The sequence below is a fragment of the Erinaceus europaeus genome, chromosome 20 (assembly GCF_950295315.1).
Source record: "Erinaceus europaeus chromosome 20, mEriEur2.1, whole genome shotgun sequence".
NCBI classification, from domain to species: domain Eukaryota; kingdom Metazoa; phylum Chordata; class Mammalia; order Eulipotyphla; family Erinaceidae; genus Erinaceus; species Erinaceus europaeus.
Window position 1 is genome coordinate 57008780 of NC_080181.1, and position 10157 is coordinate 57018936.

Here is a 10157-nt window from a genome sequence, read left to right on the forward strand (position 1 = left end):
ACAGACCCTGGCTTCTGTCACCATGTCAGCCTCCAGGATGGCAGGAGAGTGGTCGGTGTTGAGGTCTACACACACGACAAGTCTGGGACCCCGCAGGGCATGGCGACCAGACATGGCTAGGGCAGAGCAGCTGGGGACCCTGCCAGGCCACGGTCGGGTTTTTAGGAGGAGGTTCTGCAGAGAACAACCACAGCACTGGAACTCAGATACACACCGGCCACAGAAGGCCTCCCTCTGGTACCGCCTGCCCATAGGTCTGGCCACATCCTGCATCCATCCCCGAAGGGACCCTGACTCAGCAGCAGACTCAGGTAAGAGGAAGTGGGGACCCGTCACCCATCCTTGTCACTACTTCCGTCTGCCTGGCCCAGTTCCCAGAAAGGAGCCAGGTCCCCTTGTGGGGGGAGGGGGAGGGTCAAAAGCCGCAGCTTCTCCATGACCAGAAAGGAGATCCCCGCCTCTCCCTCACTCCAGGTCTGCACCCAGCCTGACTGGGCAAAGAGCCAGGAGGTGTCCCCAGACCAAGGACAGAATGCCTTCCGCCACTCCCAGCCTGGGTGTCACCTCCCCTGGGTGACAGGTCAGGTCAGGCAGCCCTGCCCTCTGCCCACAGCTGGAGTCCAGACCATTTTCATGAACCAAGGCTGGAAGACAGTGCTTTGTTTCATTGCTAGTCGTGTTCACTGTCGAGATGTCTGAAAGGCAGAAAGAACATTGCCGTCCAGCCCGCAGTGCATCCCCTGAGGACGCCCACTCTCAGCCTGTCGCTGCATTTCTCCCAGGCCTTTCTCCAGTGTGAGTACACTTCACGCACACACTTGGGTAGCCACTCCTTTCTTCTTGGATGCAGTGCCAGGGAGTGAGCCCTGGGCCTTGTGCCTGTGAGACCACTGAGCTGCAGGCTCGGCCCAGCCTCTCTCTCATCTATGTACTTTGTAGCTAGAGACAGAGGGGAAAGCACAGCGCTGCCCCACAACCCCGGGGCTCCCTTGGTGCCGTTCTGGTCCTCCCAGGTGGCGTCAGGGATGAAACCCAGGGCCTCGTGTACAGCCCACCCAGCCCAGACTCCAGCCTTTCCTTCTCGCTTTGCCCATTGTCTTTTGTTGGCTTGTTTGCTGTTCACAGCACCAGGGTCTCTTGCATGCGGAACCCCACCACTCCTAGACTGACTTCTCCACTGCAGCTCCACCATCCATGTCCCACCCGCTCTGTCCCATCCATGTGCTCCCATGTGGTGTCAGCCTCTGAAGCAGGCCTCGAGCATGGTAAGGCATGCTGTACTTTTGAACTGCTTCCCAGTCTCTTCTCTTGTTTTTAATTTCACTTGATTTTTCAAATAGAGAAAAAGAGCCCCCATCATGGGGGCTGGACATGGCAAGATCCACTTGTCCTTCTCCCATCCAGTGCCACCACTGTCCCTTCTACAGTGCCACCTGTGTGATGCAGGTGGGGACACCGGAGTTGAGGCTCCCAGGAGTGAAGGGACAGTCATCTCTGTCCTCTTGCCAGGATCTGCCTCCCAGCAGGTGATGCACTCATGTCCCCAATCCAGCCCCAACACACACGACAGTGTGTGTGTGTGTGTGTGGGGGGGGGGATTCTGTCCCTGAAGGGGCCGCCATCCCGAACTCTCCACTGACACACACAGGAGGCCACAGAACTCTGGACTGCTCCTCAAGGAGTCCCCACCCCTCTCGTCCTTCCCCAGATCCCAGAGAAGCCATTTCTCTCACCCTCCACACTTAGCCAAAGTGCTTCAGGTGGAGTGACAGCAGGCTGAGGAGGGAGGATCTTTCCCAGGGGAAGGTGTGCCTCGTGGGGGGCTGTTGGGACTGGGCAGGTCCCCGGGTCATTGCCCTGGCCTTGGGAGCAAGTGTGGTGCAGGCACATCAGTCAAGGCATCCCCAGCCCCTAGGTGGTCGAAGAAAGGAGGCCGAAAGATGGAGGAAGAGAGGGCCGAGTTGTGGCGCACCTGGTTGAGAGCACATGTTACAGTGCGCAAGGACCTAGGTTTGAGTCCCCAGTCCCCACTTGCAGGGGGAAAGCTTCACGAGTGGTGAAGCAGGGCTGCAGATGTCTCTCTGTCTCTCTTCCTCTCTATCCACCCACCCTTCCCTCTTGATTTCTGGCTGTCTCTATCCAATAAATAAATAAAGACAATAAAAAAATTTTTTTAAAAAGATGGAGGCAGAGACCACCTCGCCCCTAGACTGGCCTGCAGTCATCCCCTGGGCTCCCTGGGGGGGGCGGAGGGCTGACCCAGAGACAGGCCAGGGACAAAGGCTGCAGTGGACATATTGCCCAGCGCCCATGTCCCAGGCACCGGGAGCCTGGCCTCTACCCATGCGCCCCTTGACTCAGGGCCCAGAAAGCCCGGAGCTGATAAAGTCGGCCCAGGACCCCAGGGGCTTCCCTGGGCCTTGCTGACAGGGCAGCTGGGCTCCTCTGGGAGCCTGTGCGTGTGGGCTTTGCACTCTGCCTCCTGGGCCGCACCCACCTCCTCACTGACCCACAGCCAGGTGTCCTCCTCAGTGCAAGCCCTGTGACTGCAGATGGCAGGGTGGCGGAGACACACCGCTCTGCCCTTGTGTCACCCCAAAGGAGCTCCCCGTGTCCTGGGGCGCCAGGCCTGACCGACAAGCCGCGACTTCCCGAGTACCACGGCAGCAGGACCCCACCTGACACAGAGCTGGGTCAGCCACACTGCAGGGACAAGGAGTGGAGGCTCGGCTGCTGCGTGTCTGCTGGTGGCAGCCCCCCCCCACGCCCCCGAGTGTCCTGTGCCGAGCAAACCCCCCAGGGAGATCCCCGGCCGCTCCCCCTCCCTGAGGTGCCCTGCTAACCCCATTTCTGTGACGGATGCCCGGTCCTTGGAGAAATGACACAGCATTCGTGAGGGGAATTTGCCTTGGTTCCTGCTCTTACAGCCACTTCCTGCCCCAGATAACCGGCCTCGCTGCCTGGCTGCCGCCTACCAGGGATTATCTGAGCCTTATCTGTGACAACAGCTCGCGGTGGCCCTCCCTGGCAATGTCCCCAACACCCAAACTCATGGTCCTCCTGCAACTCCAGGGCCAGCTGTACAGGAGTAAGAGCAGAAAACTGCAGGTTGGGGAGGAACCCCAGTGGCTTGAGCATGTAAACATGAGCCTCTGGGTGCGACCGAGCAAGCAGTGCTGTGATAAAATAAAGAAGACTTTAAAAAAGAAGAAGAAAAAGGAAAATACTGGAGCCAGGAGATAGCTCACCTGGTAGAGTGTGCACTTTGCCACGTCAAAGACCTAGGTTCAAACCCCCAGCCACCCCCCACACAGGAGCACCTGCATGGAGGACGCTTCACAAGTGGTGGAACAGTGCTGATGTGTTTCTCTGCATCTCCATGTCCCACCTTGTATCTTAATTTTTTAAATTTTTTATATTTATTTATTTTCCCTTTTTGTTGCCCTTGTTGTTTTTCATTGTTGTTGATATCGTCATTATTAGATAGGACCGAGAGAAATGGAGAGAGGAGGGGAAGACAGAGAGGGGGACAGAAAGACAGACACCTGCAGACCTGCTTCACCGCCTGTGAAGCGACTCCCCTGCAGGTGGGGAGCCAGGGGCTCGAACCGGGATCCTTACGCCGGCCCTCACACTTCGTGCCATGTGCGCTTAACCCGCTGCGCTACCACCCGACTCCCCCACCTTGTATCTTAAAAGCAAAAAAACCAAACACAAGATCAGCAAGCAATAAAATGGTGCAGATGCAAAGTCCCAGTGACAATCCTGATGACAAAGTAGTCGTTAATTCTAATTTAAAAAGAAGGGGAGGGCAGCTGGCAGTAGTGCAGTGTGTGTGAGCAACTGGGCTCCAGCTCCTGGGGGAGCCTGCAAATGGGGGAGCCATGTTGCCGCAGTGTCTCCCCTTCACTCTGTCCCTCTCTGTGTCTCGTGTTCTGTCTTTAAAAAAGGAAATAAAAGGCTGACTTATCAAATGACAAAGCAGAAGCCTAGGTCTCCCTAAGACTGGAACTCCTCGCTGTGGCCGTCAGCTGTGGACACCGCTCAGGATGCGGACGCCCTGCGGTCCTCTAGCATGTCCAGGCAGCTATCCCCACCCCCACCCCCACCCATCACCACCCGCCCTTGCAGGCCTTTCTCTGCTTCCTCCTGGACCCACTGTTGGGCTCCGTGAGGTGACCCCACCCCATCATGTTGCCAAATCTAGATTGTGGGGATCCCCACCCAAAGCTGAGGGCGGCAGAGATGAGGAGGCCCCTGCTGGTCAGAGCTTTGTTTATTTGTTTATTTATTTGACAGTACAGAGACACTGAGAGGGGAAGAGAGGTAGAGAGGGAGTGAAGGGGCTGAGTGGTGGCACACCTGGTTGAGCACACATATCACAGTGCACAAGGGCCCAGGTTTGAGCCCCTGGTCCCCACCTGTAGGGGGAAAGCTTTGCAAGTGGTGAAGCGGGGCTGCAGGTGTCTCTCTGTCTCTCTCCCTCTCTGTCTCTCCCTTCCCTCTAGATTTCTGTCTCTATCCAATAAGTAAATAAAGAATTAAAAAGAGAGAGCGAGGGAGGGGCTGGGTGGTGGTGCACCTGGTTGAGATCACATGTTACAATGTACAAGGACCTACGTTCGAGCCCCCAGTCTCCACCTGCAGAGGGAAAGCTTCGTAAGTGGTGAAGCAGCATTGCCGGTGTCTCTGTCTCTCTCCCTATCATCTCCTTCCCTTTCAATTTCTGCAAGTCTCTGTCCAATGAATAAATAAAGATTTAAAAAGGAGACAGTGAAAAGAAAAGACACTTGCAGCCCGGCTCCACCCCATGTGAATCTTCCCCCACTGCAGGTGGGGAGCTGGGCCTTGACCCTGGGTCCTCACACATGGTAATGTGTATTTAACCTCCCCTCCGCTGTGTTTATTTTTAGGTGAGACAGAGACAGAGAAAGCAAGGAACACCAGCTCAGATCTGGTCTTTGGCAGGTTCTGGGGGGTCCTGGCATCTCTTTTGTGGGCGTAAGTCAACCAGCATCTGGAGCCCTGGGCCTCCTAAGGCTTGACGTCAAACCCCTGGCCTGGGTCTGCCCCTTGGGACGGTGGAAGCCAGCTCCCCATCGGGCTCCACCACCAGATCCTCAGCTCCATCAGGGGACTGTTGTTTTGTTTTGTTTTAAGTTTGTCACCAGGGTTATTTCTGGGTGCTTGGTGCCTGCACCATGCCACCATTCCTGGTTTCTAATTTTCTTTCTTCCCTTCTCTCTCTTTTCTTATTGATAGGTGGTCAGAGAGAGACATAGAGATAGAGAGGAGAGACATCTGCAGCACGCTCCACCACCCAGGAAGCAGGTGGGGGCCTGAGGCTTGAATCCAGGTCTTTATGCGTGATAATGTGTGCACTCTACCAGGTGTGTCACCTGCCAGCCCCCATCATCAAACTGGTTAAGTTGTCCATTGCCCAAGAGGCCAGGGAAGCTCAGACAGGCCAGTGGTTCAGTAACAAAGCTTGGCCTGAGGCCTCAGGCTCCAGCCCACTTCCCTTCCTGTATCTCCTGGAGTTGGAGGACACAGAAGAAGCCGGGTCAGGGAGGGCACAGCAGGCCATGGCAGAAGCAAGCTGGGAGCTGAAGGGAGGCAGGGCAGGAACGAAGCGACAGGCCACAGCAGGTTACAGCCAGGGGTGTGCCGCACCCAGCCTTCACAACAGCCAGCGGCTCTGCGGGGCCACTTGCCATCACCTGACAAAGTGTCATTGTCACAGGCAGGGATACAGATCATTATCTCTTAAATGGTATTGCTGGCGTGTGTGTTTATTTGCTTTGGTGTTGGGAAAGAGGAGGCTGGGCTGCTGGACTTTCACCAGGATTCAGAAGGTCCCTCCAGAACCCAGGCCCCAACAGGGACTGGGTCCCTCACTGTCCTTCTGCCCTCAGCCCTGGGTCCCACACATACCACCTCACTCACCCACAGGACCTGGCCACAGCGATCATACCGCTTAGAGACCCATGCCAAAGGACACAGAGCACTCCCTGCCCCAGCCAGCAGCCCTTCCAGCAGTCACCGGGGTCAGTCTGACTAGGCCCAAGTTGGGCCTTGTCGGGCTGGCTTCGGCGAAAACAACAGGGCCTGTCCCATTGCCTGTCACTGTGACTTCACCCCTCCCAGAGGGAACATTCCACCTGCAGAAGGGGCAGTTGCCAGGGGATTCACCGAACCCCTGCCTGTGGGGTGAGCACCAGGGCACTGTCCCCACACTGTCACCATCATGGCCGTTCACCTGACCACCTTCCAACCTCCTGTTGACACAGGATTTTGCTGCCCAGGTGTGTGCTGGCACTGAGCAGCCCTTCTTAATTGCTACTGGCTAACAAGAACAGAGCAGAGGCAGACTTAATGTGTAAATGATGCATTGAAGCCAAGCGAAGGCCAAATGATGTAACAGCCTCCAATGCAAACAGGAGTGAGGGCTGTGGTAATTCAGACAGACAGGAGTCCTGGGAGAACTGAGTCACTCACCAGCCCATGGGACGCCCACTGGCCACAGGACCCAGAGGACACAGCCGCACTGGCCACACCCAGAATGCAGCAGCGTCCATCCCGTTAAATTGGTGTGGCCGCTACAGATTGTACTGGCTGGGTAGTTTTGCTTTGTTGGTTTGTTTTCACCAGAGCACCAGTCACTCTGGCTCATGGTAGTGCCAGGAAGTGAGCCTGGGACCTCAGGGCCTGGTCCAGAGCCACTATGCTATCTCTCCAACCCTGGGGTTATAGTTCTGTGGTGTGTGTACATTTAAACTTTTTTTTTCTGTTGAAGCCTTATGTTAGCTTAAATCCACTGCTCCCAGCAGTTTTTTTTTTTTTCAATCTCAGAGAGGGAGAGAAAGAGAAGGCAACTGAGAGATACCACAGCATCACTCCATCATTCATGGAAATTTCTCTTCATACCGTGCATGAAGGGAATACATAAATAAATATTTTAATTAACTTATTTTTTTTCCTCCAGGGTTATTGCTGGGCTTGGTGCCTGCACCATGAATCCACTGCTCCTGGAGGCCATTTTTTCCCCCTTTTGTTGCCCTTGTTGTAGCCTCGTTGTGGTTATTATTATTGCCATTGTTGACGTTGCTTTGTTGTTGGATAGGACAGAGAGACATGGAGAGAGGAGGGGAAGACAGAGAGGGGGAGAGAAAGACAGACACCTGCAGACCTGCTTCACCGCCTGTGAAGCGACTCCCCTGCAGGTGGGGAGCCGGGGGCTCAAACCGGGATCCTTACGCCGATGCCTACGCTTTGCGCCATGTGTGCTTAACCCGCTGCGCCACCGCCCGACTCCCTAATTAACTTATTTTTAAAAACCTTTATTCATTCATGAGAGACAGAGAAAACCAGAGCATTCATCTGAGACATATGATGTAGGGATCAAATTTGGGGCCCTGTCCTTGAGTAACCCAGTACCTTATCCCGAGCCGCCTCTCAGGTGGCTTTTTATTTATTTTTTCTTAATGTATGTTTGTTTGTTTTCCAGAGAGAAGCACTGGACCCATAATGCGATCTGATGAAAATTGGTGCCAGGCACAGCGGACTGCAGAGGTTTTGAAGAGGTGGGAAGGAGATTTTCTTTTTTCTTTTTTAATTTCTTTATTGGGGGATTAATGGTTTACCACTGACAGTAAAATACAATAGTTTGTACATGCATAACATTTCTCAGTTTTCTACATAACAATACAGCCCCCACCAGGTCCTCCTCTGCCACATGTTCCAGGGCCTGAGCCCCCACCCCAGAGTCTTTTACTTTATACCAGAGGAAGGAGATTTTCTGTGTGCCACTCTCTGTAGCTTTGCCCTTTTGAGTCTCTTGGAGTTGGTGGCTGCGCAGGAGCTGAGAGAAGGCCGGCCGACCACCTCACGGAACTGCCTGCCGTGCCTGGGGACTGACCTGACCCGGGAGGCTGCACTGGGGAGCCAGGGCCTGCCACTTCCCACAAGCTCTCAGGAAAGCACTTCTTTAAGCCTGAGACGATCAGGGGACAAGTCCTATCCAGACTCAGAGGAGAGAGCCCAGCAAGCACAAAGCTGAGCTGCTGGAGGGACACTGCAGACAGATACCTGTCCCCAAGTGGCCAGGCCACCAGGTACCCCCTGGAGGAAAGTCCTGCCCACTGCTTGTATGGCTCCAGAGCCTCCGTCAGCAGGAGGTGGGGCTGCAGGGCCCACAGCCCCCATCCGCCTGGGGCACTTGTCCCAGCAGGCACTCACATGTTCCACATGTCACAATGAACCGGAGGGGAGCACCATCTCCGAGGACATCTGCTGACCTCCCATCTCGGGCAGGAAGAACAGGCATCTTGCAAGGCAGGTGCAGGCACCAGAGGCAGCTCTGAGCTCACGCAGCAACGTGAGGAGGCTGGCAGCTGTCCCGTGGGGAGAAAGTAACCTGACGGCAGCAGCAGCAGCGGGGGAGCAGCTGCTGAGGACTTCACCAAGACTGCCTGTAGGCCGGCGCACAGCAAGCGTGCCCTGTGGCCTGAGGGGAGCAGGCGGCGGGACCGTGGGGGCAGGCTCAGGCTCTCACCACCCAGAATACTTCGCATATGTCCCTGATGAGTTGTGCGGCTTCTGTCCCATTCTACAGATTCAGAAGCCGGGGCCCAGGGCGTTGAGGCTTCACCCCGGACAACAGAGAAAAACACAGAGCTGCTGTGGGGGAGAACAGCTCCGCTTTAGTGGCTCACACGTTCCAGAAACATCAGCACTGGGCGAGTGCAGGTGAGCCAGCCTCGTCCCAGAAAAAGTCAGACGTGAGTCACTGGGAGCTGCCCACACACCACACCCAGAGACAAAAGCCCCACGGCAGAAACTGGGCTTCCCCCCTCTCGTGCCCCCCCCCCCCACTTTAAAGCCTGGGTCCCCCCTCCCTGACTCCCAGCAAGCTGCCTAGGCCTCAGTGTCCTCCTCTGTAGGCTGGGGATGATAACAGTGTCTGGCTCAGGATAAGAAGGGGCCATGTTCATTCCAAGCCTTGGGCACTGATCCGGGAAACAGCCAGGCAACCAGCCTGGCTGTCCACTGCGCTCTGGTCACTGGGAGCCCACAGGGTGTGGTGTGGGGGAGCCCCTGACACACAGGTGCTTAAGCAGAGGGACCCTGCCAGTCCTCAGCCTAAGAGGGGCTCCCCCATGGGACCTGGGGCACCCCTGCATCCAGCCTCCCCAGGCCTGCTTGGGGCCCCTAGTGATGAGCGTCACTCAGTGTCCCCAGTCTAGTCCCCTCAACTCACTGTGACAGAAAGGCACCTCCTGCTGCCACCCCTTCCCCGAGGCCACTCCTGGCATCACCCGCACAGTGGGCAGGCAGGAGGGCCTTTGCAAAGGAGCAGAACTCTCCAGAAGTGCCCCACTCCATGTCCCGGCACCTGCCCTGCAGATGCTCAGGGCTCACACACCTTCCCCAGGAAGCCCTCTCTGAGCACTGCAGGGACGGCTCCTCTTCTTTCTTCTTCTTCTTTTTTCCCAGAGCACTGCTCCGCCCTGGTTTGTGGTGCAGGTGGGGAGGGAACTGGACCTGGGACCTTGGGGCCTCAGGCAGGAGAGTCTTTGTGCATGACCATTATGCTGTCTCCCTGCCCTCCATTTCTTTCTTTGCAGACTACCTCTGGAGGTCTGAACTCCTCTTCACTGGCACCCTCACCCAAAGCCCTGGACCCAGCAGCTCCTGTGGAGGGGGTGTCAACAGTCACCCTCCAGAGGTTGTGCTGTCACACCTCACCATCCCCCGAGCCCCCGCCCACCCTCAGGAGAGCCCCTCACCTGTGTCCTCAGTTCTTCTGGGCATGGCCGCTCCCTTGCCAGCCTCAGGGCACCAGGCCCCACGGTGGCACAGTGCTTGCCCAGCCAGCACCTGTCGGCGGCTTCTCCCTGACTGTTTGCTTTAGGGATTACAGTCAGGGCCCCGTCTTCCAGTCATCTGCACCTCCCTGGCAGCCAGCACTGCCTCTGCTGTCCTGCTTCCCCAGCACATCGGGCTGATAGCATCAGATAACAGAAAAAGTCCATGGCACCCCTGAAGCCACAGGCCCCCCTACTTCACGGTCTCAGCCAAGGCCCTCTGCCCGCCCCCCACTCCGCCCAAGCTGGTCTTGCAGGTCTATGATCTCTCCTTTGTCCCTGTCACATTTA

General features: G+C 56.3%; 1 long non-coding RNA gene across 1 annotated transcript; it reads right to left on the reverse strand.

The window, feature by feature from the left end:
* Positions 1-7324: 7324 nt before the first annotated feature.
* LOC132534882 (uncharacterized) lies at positions 7325-10157 on the reverse strand. Its single transcript, XR_009546640.1, has 2 exons — positions 9789-10157; positions 7325-9693 (listed from the first exon to the last, which is right to left on the reverse strand). It is a non-coding gene; the product is annotated as an uncharacterized LOC132534882 (long non-coding RNA).